Below are 22,806 nucleotides of genomic sequence, written 5' to 3' on the forward strand. Positions count from 1 at the left end.
CAATATCCATCATATCATTGATAAGTTTTCACAAATGCCTAGGGTACCTAACTGGTTTTCTTGGTTTCACTGGATATGGCTGGTAATTGTAGGTCTGCTTTTGTTATGTATCTGTATTCCTATTCTGTTAATGTGTGTACACAATTTAATTAGTAGTTTGTTAAAACCTATACATGCTTATGTTACTCTACAAGAAGTTATGTCAAAGAAATAATCAATCTTCCCATGTTTTCTTCCATCTGCTACTTCTATAGCTTTTCTTCTTCCTTCCTAATTATAGCCCTTTAGTAGAATTCGTGCCTCATATAGAAAAGTACCGAGTATCCAAGTGGTAAAGCTACCTCAAGACAAATGCTGGGCATAGAAGCCACAGGGCATAAATCTGCAAAGAAGTAAAAAAGCTAACCTTTTCAAAGAATATTGCTTTTCTCTCACTTACCAACTTTACATTTCCCTGTATGGCCCCGGAAAACGGCTGGTTAGCCAGAGACGGGTAAGATTCCTCAAGGGAGGAACAACCTAAGACAGGCACAGTCGCATGGGGGCCATCAAGTGAGAAATTGGGGATCAACAGAGGTGAGGCTTAGAACCTCACCCCCCCTGTTTTGAGAGAAATCTTCTGCATCCATGGATGTTTTGTTGCCCTTGTCTAGCTTGGATTAATACTTAGTCTATAGGCACAGACTTGATCATCTACATTTGCCCTCTTACAGCACTAAATTATGTTTTCTACCTTTATCTTGCATCTACCTACCACTTCAGCATTTCATTAAAAAATAAATAAATAAGGGAGAAATGTGGGATTCACATATAAATCAAGTATAAATAAAAATCAAATGAATAATCATATCTGACTTGATTGTTTATAGTTCATGATGCGTGATCAAAACTGAAAGTTTCTGTGATATGACTGCCCATGCACTGTTCACCACGTAAGAACTTATTCACTGTGTAAGAACTTGTTCACCATGTAAGAACTTGTTTGTTATGCTTCAGAAGATTGGAGACTGTTGAGAATTAGGCTTGGGGTTGATTAATGACTGTGCATTGAGTTCCCTATACAGAATTTTATTGTTGTTAACAACCATTTGATCAATAAATATGAGAGATGCCCTCTCAAAAAAAAAAAACTAGCTATTTCTTCCCACCTGTCTTCTGGGACTACCAAAGAGCTCTGTCTGTTCCCTTCTATCTGTACTGCATGGTCAGCAAATGCTTTCCTTGTGCTGAAATCACAAGGAATGTTCCAGGATAAGGGGAGAACTTATGATTTTTTAAAGTTTTTTTTTTAATTATGCAAGAAATTCACTAAAGGCTATGTAGTGTCCTGGATTGGCTTTTGGAACACAAAAAGAATATTAGAGGAAAATATTTGGCATCCAAATAAAGTCTGTAGGTTAGTTAATAATAATTTAATCAATTAGCCAATGTTAATTTCTTAGTTTTGATAAAAGTACCATGGCTGTGTGAGATGTCTGAGGAAGGCACTACATGGGCTGTGTCTGTACTATCTTTGCAGCTCTTCTATGAATCTGAGATTATTTTTAAGTAAGTTAAAAATAAATAAAAGAAAATAATACTTGTTGGAAACTTGTTAGATAAATATTTATTTCACACATAAAGTACACAGCCCAGACTCTGACATATAGTATACACTTAATAGTCTAGATTCTTATAATTTAAGGTCATCTTCCTTGATGAATTGGGTAAAATGTGTTATTCTGTGACTTAAAGCTTTAGAAAGAACTTGGCAATGAAGATTCATAAGGAAATACTGCCTCCTGAGGAGCTTTACCTGGATACAGGCCTTTACCTGGAGAACAGCTCCTGCTGCTTCTCTCCTTCCCAGTAGCTTTGTTTCTTTGCTCTTTCCCAGCTGCTAACCTCCTCCTCTCAGGGAAGGAAAGCTAGTTGATCTGAATGCTCTCCCTGGAGCAGTGTGACAGCCGCAGCCCTATCACCTTCCCTTCTGCATCTCTGTGGTGGTGTTGCCCCCATTGTTGCATTTATGTTCATGCCCAGCTTCTCATAAATCAGATTGGACCCCATAACTCTGACATCAGAGTTCTCAAAAATTCCCCTGTTAAAAGGAAGCAAATGCCAGTATCAGAGGAAGGACAGGGATTTAGAAGAGAGAAAAGAAAAGACTGAAGGAGGTAGAACACATGACCCTTCAGAAGTCACCATCACAATATTCTGCTCACTGTGAAGGCTCGGAATGTAAACTTCCCTTCTTATAACCACTGTGCCCTATCAGCCTCCTCCATCCTTACTCCCTTCTCTTTACTTTAGATTTCATGGTCTCCCTTTCAGTCAACTCCTGTGGGTCTCAAAGTATGGTCCCTGGACCCACTGTACACATTAGAAATGCACATTCTTGGGTCCCACCCCAGACCTGCTGGATCCAAAACTCTAGGCCTGGAGCCCTGCAACCTATGTTCTAACAAGTCCTCTATGTGGTGCTGTTGCAAACTCAAGTTTGCAAACCACGGTCTTAAACTCCCTTGTGCTTCTTAGCAACAGCTATTTGGTAAAGTCCCAACTCTGGATGAATCAGTTATCTAGGCTGACTTGCACCTGGGTGCTGAGCCCTGCTGGAGAAGGGCACTCAGATGGGTATTAATTGGTGTCATTATAAACTCACAGTCACCATCCTCAGCTGGATTCTGCCCAGCAGTCTTACCTTTCTCTAGTCCCTTGCTCCCCTATGCAGGGTTTCCAGAATTAGGAAACAAAAACAAAGAAACAGGATGCCCAAAGTTTAATTTCAGATAAACACACACTAAAAAAATTATTCATCGGAAATTCCCATTTGACTGAGCATCCTACGTTTTCATTTGTTGATTCCGCAGCCCTGACTAGGAGATAGAGTCAACCGGCCCAGCCGGCCGGCAGCTGGGAGGAGCTGCTGGAGCTGCAGAGGGAGGGAGTGAGCACAACCTGGAGCCCACAGGAATGGGATGTGCCATTAACTAAGGTCAGTCCTCGTCACCACTGACCTTAATGGTATGGATGTCCTGCAGAAACTGGGGCTCTTCATTAGAAAACTAAACACAAGCCCAAGATGCTGGAGGAGGGTCCCGGAGAGATGGAAGAGCTGTAGGCCTGGCTGCTGCCTCACACCAGCGAGGTGAGCCAACAGATGACAATGTGTGTGAGCCACAAAGTGGCTATTGCTTGGCTTCTGCCCAAAGCCTCGGACAGGAGTCTCTCGTAGGCCATCCTAACTGGAAACACAGGGGAATTTCCCCAATTCAATTCCCCCTTGAATTGGGGAAAGTAGCTCAATCTAAGCCCAGGTGACACATTACAGTTCACCATTACAAACATTATCTTATTTAGTCCTTGTAACGATACTACAAACTAATACCATGTTAGAGACAAACCAAAGTAGAAAAGTAGAGAAATTTTCCCCTGAACATACCACCAGCAAGGGTCAAAGCTATGATTTGAAGCCAGGTCACTCTAAAGTCCGTGCTCCTAACCAGTAAGTTCTGTGCTACCCACCCTCCTAGCAAACTGATTCTTTATTCTTTCATATGCACGGAGTCTGCACTCAGTCTCCACACGCCCTGGGAAGCCTTCATGCAGTAATGCTCCTCGGTGATTTATGCCTCACCCCACTGGCTTGGGAACAAGCTCTTGGGGCTCTGCTCACATTCCCTGAGAACTCACCTGACCTGGAATGCCGGCCCTTTCCTTTAGCAGCTGGGTGACCTTGGGCGAGTTACTGAACCTTTATCCACCTCACCATCCTGCAGAGGGCAGTAATACTTACCTTACAAAATTATGAAGATTAAATGACGGGGACCAAGGACAGGCAGTCCTAAAATATGCCATTGTGTCATGCAGATTATTTTGAGCTGAAAACCGTCAAGGCCCAAAAAGACTCAGGAAGATACTTTGATTTCCCCCCTCTCCCAACTGCTGAAACAGAATTTAGACGCAGGAGCTGTGCCAGGAGGAGGGCCAGCACCATAGCTGTATTACAATGCGAACTAGATACAGGAGGCAGGGAGGAACGTGACACCGTCTGTTACAGTTTCTCTCTGTGCCCCATTGTTTCTGTGTTTTGTTTACCATCAGGTGTTTTGTTTACCAAACATTTCCTATTTTCATATGCCTGTGAATCACTTCCCTTTTCCTTTGAAGTCCCAGCCCCCCAATCCCTTCTCCTTGGTTCAGGATGACATGTGTACCTCATTCTCCCTGACTGTCTTTGGAACCCACGTATATGGCTTCCCTCTATGTGCATAATTAATCTTTGCTTTTTTCTCCTGTTTATCTGTTTTATGTCAATTTGACTCTAAACCAGCTAGAAGTACCTCAAGGGATTAATGAAGTTTCTTCCTCCCCAACAATATTAACACCAGGGAAACACTGGCACAGCTCGGTCATCCGAGGCACCCCACAAACGGGAGTCTCCCCCTTCCTTAGTGTACTAGCTACCACTGCCTACATCTAGATTGAAAACTCTTTAAACTATACTTTGGGTCCTAATCTTTTATTCTCACTTCAGGTCTGTATCTCCTGTTTCCCACCAGGAAACAGTCAACCCCAAATCATCTTACATCTGAACCACTATGCCTAGGTTTTCAATACCATTATTGCCATCTTCAGTATAATCTTTCAAGTCCTCAAGCTCACTTCCTTAGAATCACTTCCGTTTCTCCCTCTGCCAAGACAGAGGCATCTCCTTCAAGTAGCCCTGTGCTTTTAAGAATATGAGGTCCAGGGCAAAGAGACGTCATTCAGACATTACATCATGTTCAGACGTTATATATGTGCAGGGTAAATACTCTTCCCTGACGGGGAAAAAATACCAACTTTCAATTCCTACTGCCATATTTTAAAAAGTATATTGAAATTTGAGTATCAGAGCAGAATGATAAGGATGATGGGGGCCTGGAAACTGGCATACTCAAATAATATATACATACAGTATAAAGAAAAGAGAGATTTTTCTCCCTCAGAACAGAAGCCTAAGGTTGTCATTGGGAAGAGAAGGTCCTTTCTCACTGGGCTTCAAAGTGCAGATTTGATCCATAGGAAGTGGACATCTGCTGAACATAAGGACATTTTGAGGATTTGAGTTTTTGCCAGTGAGGTGGGGTGCAGTCATTTGGTTTCTCTGTCTCATCTATTTGCTCCTTCCATCCTCATTCCTGCTGGGAGGAGCATTTCAGCAAAAAGACATATTACATTGCTTTAAGAATCTTAAGGAAACAGCATGTGGAGCTTCAAGCATGTGCAAGCCAGCACCTTTTTTTGAGTGACTGGGTAAAATTGCAATATTTCCAGATTCTCTCACCTGGCCTTAGTACATCTCCATATAAATAGGTGTTTCCAAGGGGTGGAGAGAAGTAGTCCATCTCCATATCAATAGGTGATTACAAGGGTGGAGGGAATGAGAGCATATCTGGACTGAAAAGGTTTGTTGGAGTCCCTTTTTGCAGCCAGGTCATGAGAGACATGGGCAAGCAGAAGTGGATGACTGCTTGTAGGCAATAAGTGGGTATCTCCCACTTTATTTCTTCCTTTGATTTTGGCTTCAAAGGTTATTTGCCCGGGAGTGAGAACATATTTTCCCCCAGAGTTATAGCTGGCATAGTCAGCAGGAGCTCCAAACCCAAAATCTGTCTTCATGGGTGCAACACTTGGGTGGGCTGCCCCTAGAGATGGTGGGGAGGCCCCAGTGGCTGCTGCAGTGGTGGATGATGACTCACTCTCCCCTCTGGCAGCAGTGGATGGTGTGGCTTCACCCAGGAGCCCCCTACCCATGGGGCTTCCACTCAGGGAGCCCCTAGTGGGAAACTGGTCTAGGGTAAAGCACCTCCTAGAGGGGTGGGGCCTCCCCTCCCCTCCCCTCCTCCAGAATTGGGGAAGGGTGGAGACACTGGCAGCTGTGGAATTAGACCTCCATGAGATAGAAGACTGCTTAGAGGCCCTGAGTGGCCTTGTAGCAGCCAGGATTGTGCGATGTTTGTTTCTCAAGAGAGTACAAAGGATTACGGAGGAAAGAGACACGCTTTGGTGTTGCTTGGAGGAGCTGGGCAATGACCTATGAGATGCCCTTTAGAAAGAGAGACAGTTATTGAGAAGACTGGTCATGCTCCTGGAAGATATATTAGCAGCGAGGGCAGAGGCAGCAGGAGGCCATGGGGGAGGGGAAGGAAGGAGCGGAGCCTTCAGCCCTGGAGATGGTAGAGGAGTTATCAGGGAGGGTGAGCGAGTGGGGCCAAGGGCCAAACTGTTGCTGAGACCACCACCTGAGGCACCAGCCCCTCCCATATTAAAGGCCCGCCTGGTCATAATTAAAAAAATAAAAACACGACAGCCGCGGGCCCCTGAGTGGGAGGAGCAGCCCTCTCCCTAGGTTGTGGAGCACTCCATGCTCTGCCCCTATACCCAGGATGAGCTGGTGGATATTAGCATCGGTTTCTGCAGAAGCTGTCGGGACCTCCGCCTACATGGCCCTTGTGTCTTTGGGATATGGGGGTGGAAAACATTATTATGTCAGGGTTCTGAAATGGGTAGACTAGCTTCCCTGACGACTCACCCTTCCCTCTGGCAGCAATTGCAAAGTTCCCATCATGTCTGGGAATCAGGTGCTTCTGGATTGGCCAATAGAAGTCATCAGGGCAGTTTGGCCTAATCAGGGTGGTTTACCATACTTGCGCACAATGACCCCCGGACTCACTGGAATCGTGTGTTACCCATTTTGAATCTGTTTGAAACTTGGCTTCCCAGCACCAGTGACATTAAACCTGAAGGCTGCTGATGGAAAAGACGAGTTTATAATCCCCCTCTGAGCCAATAAGAGACCTGAACTCAAAATACTGCCTTAAATAATACAGTACTGTTTGATACTATGTGTTATTTGTAATTATGAGGGGCTCATTGTTCAAAGTTGGGTATAAACCCTTTCACCCCAAGAACATTCCATTGTCATCTTTCAGTTTCACTGAATCCATGGTGAACTTGCCCAGGGCTGAAACTCATTGGCAAGACACTACCTCATAACACTATCATTATTATTATTACAAAAAATACCCTTTAATTCAATCAGAATTCATCTCCAAAATGTTATCAATCAGATGAAAGGTTGACCTTAGGTGGTACTTTGACTTTAGGCTTGGAGAGCCCCACATTCAAACTATTTGGGTTCCTAATTTTTCCGTCCAACCAAGGTAATCAATATTAGAAAGACAGAGGCTTATCTTTTAAGTGGCCTTTCTACTCTTAAGAATGTGAGGATCAGGGCAAAGGGATTTGGCAGTCTCAGATAGGAGGGTGTGGGGAAGTTGGGGTTCCTATGGCCAGGATCCTCACTGAACTTAAACCACCTAATGATGTAACTGGCCTATTGCTAGGCTACGGCTTCCACACCTCTAGGCAATAAGCTACTATTGCACTATATAGAGAGGACGGCCCAGTGCTCTGGGCGGAGGCAGAGACGCCAGTGCTTGATCTACCACTGGGAGAACAAGCGGGTAATAAACCCTTTCACCCCAAAGAACGTTTTGCTGGCAATTTATTTGGTCACATTGAATCCATAGCGAACTGGCCTGGGGCTGAAACCCATTGGCAAGAGAGGGGCAGATTGACCGTGCTGGCCTCAGTACAGAGGGGGGTGGTAGGTTGAAGCTGGGTAGGCTCCTCAAGCTGGGCATGGGGAGAAGGGTAGAAAAAGGAAGAGAACAAGAAGAAGGTGCCTCTCCATCTAAAAGGAAACTTCACAGGAACAGAAAAGAAATGTCTCGCTACATCCTTCAGACTCTGAAATGTTCCCTATGGTGCACAAATGGAGGTCTGTGAGAGCAGAGGCGCACAGGGCTGTAGGGCTCTGGAAGTACTCATGCCAAAGAGAAAGTAGAGTTGCTTGACAGCTGACCCACAGGCGTCAGAGCAGCATGCCTGGGTTCTGATCCAGATCTGACTATGCACTACCTGTGACCTCAGGCAGGCTGCTTAACCTCTACTGTGTCATCTCCAAACTGGGCCATAATGTCGATGGGACTCTGGAAGGGATTAAAAGATTTAAAGAAAAACAGTCTAGTGTGCAGGAAGTCCTCAAAAATGTTATCAATCAGATGGAAGGTTGACCTTAGGTGGCTTCCAAAGTCCTTCACCCTCTGAGATGCTTTTGTTGATCTTGATTTTCCCCCTTCGTTTCACTTCGTGGTCTTTCTTTTCCTGCCCATTTCCATAACTAGTCTCCAGGTCCAGGATTACATCCCCGTGCTTACTGGAATGAAACACAAGGAGAGCTTCCCACTGTCCCCACTTTTGGTGGCTTTCTAGTATTCCCACATGGACCTTTTAAACACCAGCCCTTCCTCTTGAAGGCAGCTTTCAGCTCCTTCTGTGTGGTTCTGCACAACAATGAAGAAACTATCATGGAACCCAAACAAGATGAGGCAGGAAAGCTCCCAGCCCAGCGTCCTGGCTCCAGCCAATGCACTGCATGACTCACCGGGTAGGTGGGGTGGCTGCAGTGTTTGTCCTGGGGTTGCCTTTGCTCCCACCCCCAGGAAAGGCTGCCAGGAAGGAAGGTTCTCCTCAGTTCTCCAGGCTTTGTCTTTTGGTTCAGGCCAGAGTGAAATCCAGGAGCCCCTGAACTCCAGACAAACGTCTTGGGGAAGGGGTCTCTCTACCCTGCCTCCTGGTCAGTCCCTCAAAACTATGCTTCCTCTTGACAGCTCTGCTGATTGCTCCTTTTTCTGGACATTTCCTTTGGCTGCATTCATGCAGCCAAATATTCACGATAGAGCGTGGGTACATCACGGAGCCACATAGGGCAAGTTTGAGCACATCTGAACCCGACTTGAGAGGCTGTGCCTCCCCTGCATGCTTGTCTCGGCTTCCTGCTATCCAAACTACATATGTCAGCAAGACCTTTCTCCAAACATCTGTTTGAACATGTCCCATCTCAGCTTCAATTCCTGCTGGCTTGAAACTACATCTCTTATTATGTTGAAATTATTTATATGTATTTTTTTGCTTCTTGGTTTTTGCCTTTGTCATCTGTCTTAGTCTGTTTGGGCTTCCATGTCAAATTACCACAGGTTGGGTGGCTTACAAACAACAGAAATGTATTTCTTATAGTTCTAGAGGCTGGAGGTATGAGATCAGGGTGCCAGCATGGCTGGGAGAGGGTCCCAGAGGCAGAGACCTGCTTGCTGCATGCAGACTCGCTTTGAGTGGACGGGATTATAGCGCTTGACCTGCCACTGTGGGAATAAAACTGGGTATAAACCCTTTCGCCCCAAGAACATTCCATTGTCATCTTTCAGTGTCACTGAATCCATGGTGCACTTGCCCAGGGCTGAAACTTATCGGCAAGATACTACCTCATAACACTATCATTATTATTATTACAAAAAAATACCCTTTAGTTCAATCAATTTTTTTCATGATTATTTAATTCCTTCAGGTTTTTAAGTAGCAACACACTAGTCATTTGTTCATATTTAATTAAGCAAAGGCTCTTTTGTGTTCTTTTCATTTTTATTTTGGTTAATCCCTTTAATCCCCTTTTGCTGAGCAACACTCCCTTAGAGGAGGGATCAAGAATATCTTTCTTTTTGTGCTTTTAGCAGTGTTTCTCGTTTCACTAGGGAGTCCTGGGAACCACACTTTATGGGGCAAGCAAGGTATGAAATTATTCATCTTACAGGTAGTTGTGACCTTAAAGTTCTATGATTAGTGCAAACTACACTTGGAGTAGCATCACCTGAGAGTTTATTAGAAATGCAAATTCTCTGACCCCATTTCAACCTATTGAATCAGAGTTTCTGGGCTTGGAGCCCAGCAGTCCACTTGAAGTTATCCAAGATATTAGAGTACACATTAGAATTTGAAAACTGCTATTTGTAAAAGACTGCAATGTATTTATACGTATTTTTTTGCTTCTTGGATTTTGCCTTTGTCATCTGTCTTAGTCTGTTTGGGCTGTTAAGGTTTTTTTTTTCTCCTTTATTTTTTCATTAGGGTTTATTTTTTCCCCCATGCCCTCAATAGCATATCAGTTCTATGAGAACAGATCCTTATCCATTTAACTTATCCCTTACATCCCTTGTACCTAGACAATGTTTGGCAAAGAGTAGATGCTTAATAAATAATATTCAACAAATTTAGAAATTAACCAAACTCTGCTCCCTAAAGTATATGTCCTCCTGCTGGACTAAGCAGCTGGACTCTCAGGGAGGGCTCTTCACTTCCTGTGGGTGTGAATCTTGTGAATGTGCAAAGGACAACCCCATACAGAGCTAATTTCTTGGTTAGGCTTTGCAAATGTAGGGAGGCAGATCAGAAAATCTGGGAATGTTGGTTGGCCCATAGGCTTATGAGATGTTGCCCATGTTATACCTCAAACCCTAAGCTCATCGGTCAAAATGTAACTTATTATAGTCTTGGTAAGACAATGCTATTCAGGCCATCAGTGTGAGCAGCAAGGAGTTAAAAAAAAGATGTTCGACAACAGAAACCTGTGGATAAACTCAAACCAACAGCAGTCCTCCGTCATATGACTTCTCCCAAGGTAGCTCAAAATAAGCACATATGATGAGTTTCATACGGTTTTTCCTAGGTTACCTCTGGAAGAGATGACAGGAACAGGACAGGCAGAAACAAAGTTATAAAAGTTTTCATGGAGCTCATCCATCCCCCACCTAGAACGTACAATCTACAGGGCAGAAATTTCTGCATAAATTTTGTTCATTGGATATGATCTAGAGCTGAGAACATTTCCTGCCATGTAATAGGGACCCAGTAATATTTCTTAAATGTCTGAAGAAAAATGAACAGGGCACTTTGCTTTATAATGCCTGTTCTTAAAGGCCAGTACCGTCTGGAACTGCTCTTCCCCCTTAGTCCAGTCTTTTGGGGCATCCTGGACTCTAGAAAAGACTCCCTGTGAACCCAGGATCTTATTTGTGACCAGATATGTCTGAGCCTGGTGCCAAAAGCCTCAACCCTCAGGCCAGCTCCTTAATCGTCTCTCAGCATGGAGGCTGGGTTTAAGGCCTTTATCAGGACTTGATAAATTATCCAGGAATAGGGCCAAGGCACCAGTATCAGAACATAAAGAGGTTCACTCCAGTTTCCCAAGCATTTTTTTTACCTCATTGAGAGTCATCGCTTTTGGTATCTCATTGGAATTACTGAAGAACAAAAATTCAACTGAGTAAACCTGAAGATCTAATTGGCTTTATAAATTGACTCATGAATTGGGCGGCATCCCATCTAGCAAATAGAGGGGAGCTCAAAAGGGGTGGGACTATTAGCAAAAGAAAATCATTGTTTCAGATTAGGTCACCTTTCCTTAGAAGGAAAGGCAGGGGGTCTTATTAAGTGGATGGCCTCATCTTCCTCTGGGTCATTGACGCTGACCAGAAAATTCCTGACCAACCAGTTATATTTCTGGGGGAGGAGGAAACTGCAGTTAGATTAGGTATTAATAGCCCTCTTTGGTGACTTGGCCTAGCATAAATGACTTCATTTTGGGCCTGTGGTTTTCTCTTTAATTCAGTTCTCCCCTCTGGGCCCACTGATAAGCTCAAAAGACAGGCATTTACCCAGTACATAGACACTGGCTTGGGGATCTACTTCACAGCCTTCAGAGAAGGGGCAGTATTGACTTAGGATCTGCATGGTAGCGCTCGTTCCCTGGTCCTCAAGACACAACTCAACCAATAAGGCACAATCACAATTACCACTCAGCTCAGCAAAACAAGGGCAAACTATGACCATATCCAGGTGAAGGAGATACTGAAGGCACCAGGCTTCACCTGAGCCGTGAAGCAGCTTTGTGCATACGACCCTGATGTAATTTAGAGGGATGACAGACAGGGACAGCACTGTCAGCTGTGGCCTTGCAGGTCTCTGGACCTGCTTCCTGCAGTCAGAACAAGCAGCCTTAATCTGGGCCTTCTGCCCTAAGTCACCCTTCTCCCCTTCCCCACCCCACATGAATAATGAAACCTGGCTGGAAATCGTTCCTTGGTACCGGGAAGCTGAACCAAGGATTGGGACCCTAGCTTTTGACTTGCCAGGGTGGTGGATATATTGTGCTTGGTTGACTTACCTTATGCCTCAGTTGCTCTGTGTGAGGACTTTTAGTCGCTGAGTCCCATTCAAAGCTCATCCATCCAACCATTTAGCTGTTCACTTCTAAATGATCCAAGAGAAACATCTGGACATCTCTATCACTGGAGACTCCTGGAGTAATTTTCATTGTATGACAAAAGACATTATATATAGCATACAAGCAGAATAATTATACTTATTTATCTTTCTTTTCCCTCATGCAACTATAACTTCCTCCTAGAAATACAATCTTTTAATTTTTGCCACAGTTTCCTGATAAGCAATGAGTTCTAAGCCTAGCTCATAGTTTCCATTTTTCCCTTTTCTTACCTTCTGCTTCTCCAAGTACCTCATCTCTAGGTAGGAGCACCATGCAGTTCTGTGTCCTCCATGTCTCACGAAGAAAAGTTCAGCTCTCCTTCCCACATGCTCTCTGTCATGACTTCTGCCCAACTCTCAGCTCTGTGTGCTGCTGTCCCCAAATCAGGGGCATCTGTCAGAAAGTCTTGTGCTTCCGCATTTTCTTACTTCATGCTGTGGTTCCGGGAGGAAGGGGGTTCCCTGCCCTGGGGCCAGTTCTCTATGAGTCCAGTGAGACCGAAGGAAGACAAGGGAAAGGGTAGGTGGCAGATTAAAGATTTATTTTTCACAGCTGGTCTCTCTCTCCCCTGGGGCTGCTCTTCTCTCTCTCTCTTCTCTCTCTTCTCTCTCTCTCTTCCCCTCCCCCCCCCCCGCCCACCCCACGCACTCCCAAGTCCTCCCTCTCCTGCTGCAGCGGGCTCTCCTTCCCCTGCCCCTTCCAGGAGGAACTCTGTGGGCAGATCCCTGGGTCAACTTGTGCCTGAAGCTGTCAGGTTGGGCAAAAGAAACAGAGAATGCTGCTCCTCTCCACCCCTTACCCAGGACTAGCAATCTTACTAGGGACTGGCAGCTCTGCTGCAGTAAACATCACATTGATGTGCAAACAAGCCCTTACATGCACATCACTATCAAGGCCAGGCAGGGATTCTGATTGAAAACTTCCATTTACCCACCAATTCTCTGTCTTCTCAAGGCAAGCTTCCTCTCTCTTTTCTATGAATGTTTTGGTTAATCAATGCACACCACTTTCTACATTCATTCCATCCTCCTGTACTTAACGGGCATCAGTGATGATCTAGGCATGCTGGAAACAAGCAGACACAGTTCCTACCCTCTCAAAGCTTACAGTCCTGCCCTTCTTTTGCCTTAATTTTCTACAAAAAATATCAGACATCAACATTTAAATTTATTAAATACATTTTCCTTATACAAGGTCAGAGAAAATGTATTAACCCTCTCTTACTCCTGGATAGCCCTCTCTCTCCCGTCGATAACATTTCCATTATCTCAGGAAAAAGAGACCCTATAATGCCAGCTGCTACATGGCCACTCAGGGCCTCTCAACAGTCTTCGATCTCATGGAGGGCTAATTCTGCAGCTTCCAGTGTCTCCACCCTTCCCCAGTTCTGGGGAAGGCCCCATCCCTCTAGGAGGTGCTTTACCCTAGGCCAATTCCCCATTAGGGGCTCCCAAATTGGAAGCCCCACAGATAGTGGGCTCCCAGGTGAAGCTGTACCCTCTGCCACTGCAGCCACTGGGCCTCCCCACTATCCACGGGGTGGGGGGGTTCTGGGCATCTCCCCACCATCTCTAGCAGCAGCCTGCCCCAGTGTCATACCCATGTAGACAGATTTCGGGTTCAGAGGTCCTGCTGACTACTTCCAGATATAACTCTGGGGAGGAGAAATCCTGGGGCAAAATACCTTTGAAACTGAAATCAAAGGGAGAAATAAAATTTTAAATCCATTTATTGCTTACAAGCAGTTGACCCGCGTCTCTCTCTCTCCTGCCACGGCAGAAGCAAGCAAATCCTCTTGCCAATCTGTCAGGTCCAGATAAGCCCTCCCTCACCCATGTAATTATCCACTGACATGGAGATGAGCTACTTCTCTTCACCCCTTGGAAACACCTGTTGATATGGAGATGAACTAAGGCCAGGCGAGAAATTCTGGAAAGACTGCGATTTTACCCACACCCTGAAAATGTTCTACTTGAACAGAAACACAGTATAGTCAGCCAACCAAACCCTAAACACCAAGCTAACTCTTGGTTCTATATATTTTATCTTGTTCCTTCTGTGAAAATGAAGGGAAAACTCACTGACAGGTGTAGAGATGCCTGCAGGGGACACTCTTACCCCCGCCCCCACTCCTCTTAAATCTGAGACCCAACTGCCAGAGGCGGAAGCCATACTGTTTTAGCTACTTTACTCACCAGCAGGAAGGTTTCCACCTTCCCAGCTAGCAACAGGCCAACCAATGACAGACTGTCACAATTCAGCCAATGAGAAGCCAGAATATGTGGGACTCCCAATTTCCTCCAATGGACTTTTGTCAACTCAGCTCCATCCTCTATAAACAGTGTTCCTCTCCTTTGTTCCCTAGTTTTTATGTAGTTTGCATGTTCGTGATTGTAATTCTCTTCTCTTTCCAATAAACCCATTTTTGTTGGTAAAATTACTGTTTCGTTTTTAATGTTAACTATGTGGTCCCAGAAAATCATATATTTTTCTATCTTTCTCTTCTTTGTTCTTTATCCTATGAAAGCTTCCTACCTTCTACCCTATTTTGCACTTCGCTGGACCCTTGGGAATGGAGCCTACCACTATAATGAAGTGTTAACTGCAGGGGCCAAGAGCAGGCCACCCCAAGATGTGCTGTTGTGATATGCAGACTATTTTGAGCTGAAAACCATCAAGGCCCAAAAGACTCAGGAAAAAACTTTGACCTCTCCCAACTCCCAACTGCATAAAAAGAATTTAAATGGAGGAACTGCTCCAGGAAGAGAGTTAGCTCAATAGATAACAATATTATAATGCAAATTATGTGTGGTAGACAGGGATGGATGTAGCTAAGTCTGTTAAAATTCCTCTCCCTGATCCATTCTTTCTGTGTGGGCCGGCAACCATTTGTTCATTAAACATTTACTCTTTCATATTCCTGTGAATTGCTTTCCTTTTTCTTTGAAGTCTCAGACCTGTACCCCTTTCTCCTTGGTTCAGGATGACATGTATACATCACTGTCCCTGTCTTTGGAATCTATCTATAGATTTTATGTACATACATAATTAAACTTCAGGTTTTTTCTCCTGTTAAAATGTCTCTTGTAAATTTGATTGTTAAACCAGATAGGAGAACTTTGAGGGGTAGAGGATGAAATTTCTTCCTCTCCAACATAATATAAAATTTGTTTGTCACCTTGGTAGAGTAGTAGATAGCCAGACATGGCAGGGAATGGACAAGTGGACTTCTGCCAGTGTTTACATTTGGCTGGATGCCTACATTCTGCACATTTCATATAAACTGTTCTCCAGGGATTTGGGTATTAAGAATATAGATAGCAAACTGGCCCAAACTGGCTGGTTCCAATATGGAAGCAGTTGACCCAAACTTCACCCCAAAATACATTATACATTCTTCAACATAGTAAAAATTGATGCTGGGGTTCTTGTTTGCAGAGTCGAAGAATGAACTTAGCAACCACCCAAGGTAGGAGAGCCAGGGAGAGGCTTTTATTGAGAGATACAGTGAGAGGACAGAACTCCTAGCTCACGCCAGGAAAGGATAAGAGAGCCCAGGGTGGTGCCTTGTCTAGGGGATTTATAGGCAGTTGAGAATTTTCTGGAATGTGGTAAAGGACTTAGGGGTGTGGACTTGTTAAAAGTGGTCTTAAGATGTTTGTCCTTGATGAGACAGTAAGTCCCTTATAGCATGCTAAAGTGAATCTTATACATGATTACAAACAATTAACATAATAAAAACATGGGCTACTTTCCTTTATCTGGGGAATATCAACTGATCGCACTGAAGAATGACTCTAGAGCTTAATGTTTAACAGAGTTTTGGTAGGGGGTTTCCTTGCATATAGTTTCGTTGCTCTGACTGGAAATATCCTGCCTTGTTTTTCTGGAGGCCCTCACCCTACTCTGACTACACCCGTGGTCCCTGTCTCAAAATCACACCCCTCTTTATTTAACATGGTAAAAAAAAAATCACATCTCCCTGCACCATCCTTGACGGTTACAAGGAGTATCAAATATAGCCAAAAACCCTTCTGCCTGATATGAGCATAGAGCAAGCTCAAACTCTGAAAAAACTCCACCTGTTCCTTTTGAAACCCAACCCCACTTATCATCTCCTTTAATATAAAAAAGGCTCCCTATTGTTTCCTCTGCACAACTCCCTCTGGGTCTGCCAGAGCCCCAGCTGTCTGGTGGGTACTATTGCCTTTCCCTCTACTCTTGTTTTCCAATAAACTCGTAATGCTCAAAGGCTTTTTGCTTCTTGAATTCTTTCTCCCAATGTGATCAAGGACCTGTCTCTGGTAGCAACCTAAATAATCCTATTTAACTATTTCTGACATACATATACATAAAATTCTCAATTTTCCCTTCAACCAACTTCTGTTATGACAAACAAAAGGCTTCAGCCAATTTAAAAATAAAGATCTTCAGGGATAGCAAGCTCAAGTATTAACCCTAAAGGAAAACAATTTACTATGAATGCTGCCATGCACCCTCATCTTGTTTTATTGCTGAGCTAGAGGCCTGAAAATCTTTTTGTTGTTGTTTTTAGTTAACATTCAAGCAACATTTTTTAATTGAAGTATGGTTGATATATAATATTATATTGGTTTCAGGTATACAACACAGTGATTTGACAGTTATAGTTATCTACATTATTAAATGCTTGCCTTAATAAGTGTAGTTACTAATCTGTCACCACACAAATATATTACAATATTATTGACTATAGTCTGTATGCTGTACTTTCATCCCTGAAGCCTGAAAATCTTGATGTCCCCCATCATCAAATACCTTCATGCAGGAGGAAGTCTATGGAAAACTACACAATGTGGTCATTGCCAACATCAAGCACTGACAGAAACATCATATCCATTCTTGAAATATATCCAAAGAAAAGATGAGTACAGCATGTCCACAGCCCTGGCCAACTGATCTTAAATTCTCTAGGTAGAAAAAAGACAATACAAATGATGCCCTCAAGGGTTTCTTTCCCTCTTTCTCTCTGTCTCCATTTCTGTCTTTGTCTCTTCCTTTCTTCTTCTCCTCACAGGCCCAAATAAGTCTGAAAAGAGGCACTTCTGAGTGAAGATGCCTCAGTGGATATCGACATTAATGTTCTAAATGACTTATGGGTTTTATTGTCCCCAGTGGGCTAACTCACCAAACTAGGCAGGTCCTACTGGACATTTGCCTAGCCAGTACCCTTGTGAGAAAGACCCAAAGAATGGGTGGGGACTAACGTATGATCCTGCTTTGGGCCAGACATGTGGCTTCTATTCATTCCTCACAGTCATCCAGAGAGGCGGGTGGTGTTTTTCCCATTTGACAGATAAAGATCTGAGATTCTGAGAGGTCAAGTAATCTGTCCAGATCTCACAGGGAATATGTGGTAGATTCCATCTCAGCCTAGAGCCTGCCATTTTTACTATATCAAGCACAACCATCAGTTGAGAGGGAATTCATTCCCAGGAAGGAAGTTGTAGAGTTTTTCCCAGTAGGTCTGACTCAGAGCTCACTACTATAGCCTGGTAAGGAAAATGATCCAGTGGAAGGAAAATTCATCCAGTGGTCTTCCTGTGCTTCTGTTACTATGGATTCAGGGTTCTTGTGGGTAAAATTGCAAATTTCCAGAATCTCTTGTCCAGCCTTAGTGCATCTCCATATCAATAGGTTATTACAAGGGTGGGGGGACCAGAGAGGTTTGGTGGGGTTCCTTTTTACAGCCACGGGCGAGCAAAAGTGGATGGCTGCTTGTAAGCAATAAATGGGTTTCTCCCACTTTATTTCTCCCTTTGACTGATTTTGGCTTCAAAGGTAATTTGTCCCAGGTTGGGAACTTATTTTCCCCTGGAGTTACAGTTCTTCACTCAGAGCTGATTCATAACCACCTTCTGAAGTGGTTGGTAATATCATGAAGGGCAGGTAGGTGGTTAGGGCCTGGGACTGAGGCAGCCCAGTGTTGGGTGCCCATCTCTGCATCTGATTCCTGTGCCTTTGTTTCCAAGTCCATAACATGGGAGTAATAGTTCTTGTACACTCCATCTTAAAGGAGAAAAGGAAGGGAAGACACTGCCAAGGATGAATCCACTGGTGAGCCCACACACTGCAGTGACCCATGGTCCCCTCTCCCTTAGCAACATCCCTGCAGTGGCAGAAGAAATGACAGATTGGGCAACTCATGCAGATGCCTCCTCCTGGTGTCAGTCAGTGCTCCTCACCTACCCTACATACCTTAAGAGTTGCCCTTCCCTGGGGCAAGGAAGGGATCTGGTAAGACAGAACAAACTGCCAAGCCTTATCTAGGTCACCTTGAAGCAAAATAAACAAAGTTTCATCCAACCATGTTCCCTTGAGCACAGAACAAAAGGACAGGGATGAGATTATGTAGGGGAGAAATTAATTGCTCCCCATCGCACATGGCTAATACGGCATTTATGACACTAACTCATCCTTGTTTAGTTTCATGTTTATCTTCCCCTGATAGATTGTGAGCAACTCATAGTTAGGGATATTTTCATGTTGCACACACACAAAAAAACATGAGTACATTTTCCTTGTTAAATAAAAATGAAAGTATGACAGAGAAGGCTGAAGTCCTCTTTGACCCTCATGTGTTCTAGGCACCTTCAATCCCAGTCCTCACTCAGGAGTGATCTCTGTTAGCAGACTGAATGTAGATATGTTTTCTATGTATTTTACTGAATGGTATCATATACATATTTAGCTTACACAAATTGAATTTTAGCCAAAACAGAACAGAACTATTTCTGAGTGAGAAACAGCAATTTAAATTTAAATCCTACCATTCCACACACTGAATCAGTGACCTAGAAAAATGTAAGAGGAATGACACAGTCCCTCAGGTAAAACCCAGGTCCCTCAGCTGTCCTGTGCTTCTCAGAGTGTGATGATTCACCACCCTTGGGGATGGTTTAAAATATTTTCAAGGGTAATTCTGACAATATTTGGTTTTTGCCTTAACAAATCAAGAACTCCAGAGACTGAGAGATGTCTGGAATAAAAGGACTTATTGAGCCTTTACAGATGCTAGCCAGAAAAGGACTGAGTCAGGGGCAGGACATTTCTGCTTCATCAGCAGCAAGGCTAGTTAACAGAAACAACTTGTCCTCCAGAGCCAAGAAACAGGGCACACTTATCAGGCATGTCAAGGAAGGAAAGCTCATTAAATTCACACTGGCTTCAGATAAGGAAGGTGGGCTAATGCATGGGGAGGAGCTGGGGGTAGGTGGTTAGTGTATAGAGGAGGCTTGTAGACTTCTTGTTGATGACTTCTACATGGTTGTTGAAATTGTTACCAGGTGATGGATTGTGGAATTCCTTTGTTCTTGTCTTCTTGAAGGAAGGAATTCAGTCCAGAGACCTGATAGAGAGTTAAAGCCACAGGAAGCTTTCATTTAGCATACCTTGACAGCGGGAGTAGCAATCCGTGTTACCGCACCAAATACGTTACAGGTCAAGTTTGTTCTCAGTTCTTGTCCCCACTGAAACAAAGAGTTGATAGGCAGAGACACAATAGCAAAGCAGACAGAAAGTTTTTTTTTGAATACACTCCAAGGGAGGAGTTGGCCAGACAAGGTAGGCAAAGGCCTGGAACTTTTGGGGGAGGATCTATTTATCAGGTTCTAGCTGGGAGGTAACTCTTTGACTGGCAGGGTGAGGTCATTTGATTGACAGCTCTAATCATACACCCATTCCTCTTGGTGTGCATTTCTTTTCCCAAGATGCACACAGAAAAGCAAGGGCCGGGGGCGCTGTGTGTGTGTGTGTGTCAAAACTGCTCTTTTATTTTTTTTTATTTTATTTTTTTTTTTTTGAGAGGGCATCTCTCATATTTATTGATCAAATGGTTGTTAACAACAATAAAATTCAGTATAGGGGGGTCAATGCTCAATGTACAATCATTAATCCATCTCAAGCCTAATTCTCGTCAGTCTCCAATCTTCTGAAGCATAACGAACAAGTTCTTACATGGTGAACGAATTCTTACAGAGTGAATAAATTCTTACATGGTGAACAGTACAAGGGCAGTCATCACAGAAACTTTCGGTTTTGATCATGCAATATGACCTATAAACCATCAGGTCAAATATGAATATTCATTTGATTTTTGTACTTGATTTATATGTTGATCCCACATTTCTCCTATTATTATTATTATTTTTATTTTTAATAAAATGCTGAAGTGGTAGGTAGATGCAAGATAAAGGTAGAAAACATAGTTTAGTGCTGTAAGAGGGCAAATGTAGATGATCAGATGATCAGGTGTGTGCCTATGGACTAAGTATTAATCCAGGCTAGACAAGGGCAGCAAGACATCCACGGATGCAGAAGATTTCTCTCAAAGCAGGGGGGGTGAGGTTCTGAGCCTCACCTCTGTTGATCCCCAAATTCTCACCTGATGGCCCCCCTGCGACTGTGCCTGTCTTAGGTTGTTCCTCCCTTGAGGAATCTTACCCGTCTCTGGCTAACCAGTCATCTTCCGGGGCCATACAGGGAAATGTAAAGTTGGTAAGTGAGAGAGAAGCCATATTGTTTGCAAAGGTTAGCTTTTTACTTCTTTGCAGATTTATGCCCTGTGGCTTCTATGCCCAGCACTTGTCTCGAGGTATCTTTACCACCTGGAGGAATTATGATACTCGGTAAATTCGATATGAGGCACGAATTCTATTTAAGGTTTGTAATTAGGAAGGAAGAAGAAAAGCTATAGATGTAGCATATGAAGGAAACTTGGGAGGATTGATTATTTCTTTGACATATCCTCTTGTATAGTACCTTAAGTATGTATAGGTTTTAAACTACTAACTAATTTGCACACACATATTAACATAATAGGAATACGGTGACATAAACAAAGCAAATCTATAATTACCAGCCATCTCCAGTGAAGCCAAGAAAACCATTTAGGCACCCTAGGCATTTGTGAAAATTTATCTATGATATGATGGATATTGTCCAACTGTACTTGAACCATCAGACAAATTAAAGCAGCCCATTTCTGGGATCTGTTCACATCCCATATGTTCTTTTAACCATAGATAGTCTATAGTCATGAGATTTTGGGGTGCTACAACTTGCACCCCTCCCAACTCCTGGTTGAGTTCCAACAGTACAGATCCAGTCAAATTCGTTGTCTCACTGTATGCACATGCCAGCCTAGACATCTCCCTCCTCCTTCTTATGGCAAGTCCAGGAGACGGTGGGCTGGATGCAGCCACAACCGCAGCATCGTCCGGATCCCTGTGGAGGCTTTTTGATGATCATCCCCCGGCACGAGTCCTCCAGAGAGTGCTGATGCCGGAAGCTCCTCCTCATATCGTATCTTAGTTCATTTTCTGGGTATCCAAGCTAGGCCTTGATCTTCTGCATAGAAACAAAGAGACCCTTTGCCCACACTTTGACATGCCCTCTATACCACTGTGCAGAACTCATTGGAGGTCAGCACACAGTAACTGCTCTTTTTTTTTTTTTTTTTTTTAATTAAGAGAAAGGAATATTATCAGAAAAGAGTACCTCCATAGCTGATCATCTGACACCCTTTAAGTGATCAACATTAAGGATATTTAAAGCATGCGTTGATCTTTGATTTACCAATAGTTTTATCCTGTCAAGGAGTAATCCCCCTTTTCTTTCTTTCTTTCTCTTTTTTTTTTTTTTTTAATTTTTAATCTATATTTACATGAAGAATACTATGTTTACTATGCTCTCCCCTATATCAGGTCCCCCCTAAAAACCACATTACGGTTACTGTCCATCAGCTTAGCAAAATGTTGTAGAGTCACTACTTGTCCTCTCTGTGTTGTGCAGCCCACCCTCCCCTTTCTCCCTCCCCCCATGCATGCTAATCTTAATACCCCTTTCTTCTTCCCCCCCCTATTCCTCCCTGCCCACCCATCCTCCCCAGTTCCTTTCCCTTTGGTACCTGTTAGTCCATTTTTGGGTTCTGTAATTCTGCTGCTGTTTTGTTCCTTCAGTTTTTCCTTTGTTCCTATACTCCTCAGATGAGTGAAATCATTTGGTATTTCTCTTTCTCCACTTGGCTTATTTCACTGAGCATAATACTCTCCAGCTCCATCCATGTTGCTGCAAATGGTTGGATTTTTCCACTTCTTATGGCTGAGTAGTATTCCATTGTGTATATGTACCACATCTTCTTTATCCATTCATCTACAGATGGACATTTAGGTTGCTTCCAATTCTTGGCTATTGTAAATAGTGCTGCGATAAACATAGGAGTGCATCTGTCTTTCTCAAACTTGATTGCTGCGTTCTTAGGGTAAATTCCTAGGAGTGGAATTCCTGGGTCAAATGGTAGGTCTGTTTTGAGCATTTTGATGCACCTCCATACTGCTTTCCACAATGGTTGAACTAATTTACATTCCCACCAGCAGTGTAGGAGGGTTCCCCTTTCTCCACAGCCTCGCCAACATTTGTTGTTGTTTGTCTTTTGGATGGCAGCTATCCTTACTGGTGTGAGGTGATACCTCATTGTAGTTTTAATTTGCATTTCTCTGATAATTAGCGATGTGGAGCATCTTTTCATGTGTCTCTTGGCCATCTGTATTTCTTTTTTGGAGAACTGTCTGTTCAGT

The 22,806-nt window shown here is 43.5% G+C and overlaps 1 long non-coding RNA gene across 3 annotated transcripts; it reads right to left on the reverse strand.

The window, feature by feature from the left end:
* Positions 1-64: 64 nt before the first annotated feature.
* LOC108396342 (uncharacterized) lies at positions 65-19,786 on the reverse strand. 3 transcript variants are annotated; one of them, XR_012129170.1, is made up of 4 exons: positions 19,621-19,786; positions 12,421-12,670; positions 12,089-12,222; positions 65-10,598 (listed from the first exon to the last, which is right to left on the reverse strand). It is a non-coding gene; the product is annotated as an uncharacterized lncRNA (long non-coding RNA). The 3 variants fall into 3 exon arrangements; XR_012129171.1 differs by lacking the exon at positions 19,621-19,786 and adding an exon at positions 13,125-13,290; XR_001852921.3 differs by lacking the exon at positions 19,621-19,786 and having other exon boundaries at positions 12,421-12,799.
* Between the last annotated feature and the right edge of the window lie 3,020 nt (positions 19,787-22,806).

This window comes from Manis javanica, chromosome 3 (assembly GCF_040802235.1).
Source record: "Manis javanica isolate MJ-LG chromosome 3, MJ_LKY, whole genome shotgun sequence".
Taxonomy (NCBI): domain Eukaryota; kingdom Metazoa; phylum Chordata; class Mammalia; order Pholidota; family Manidae; genus Manis; species Manis javanica.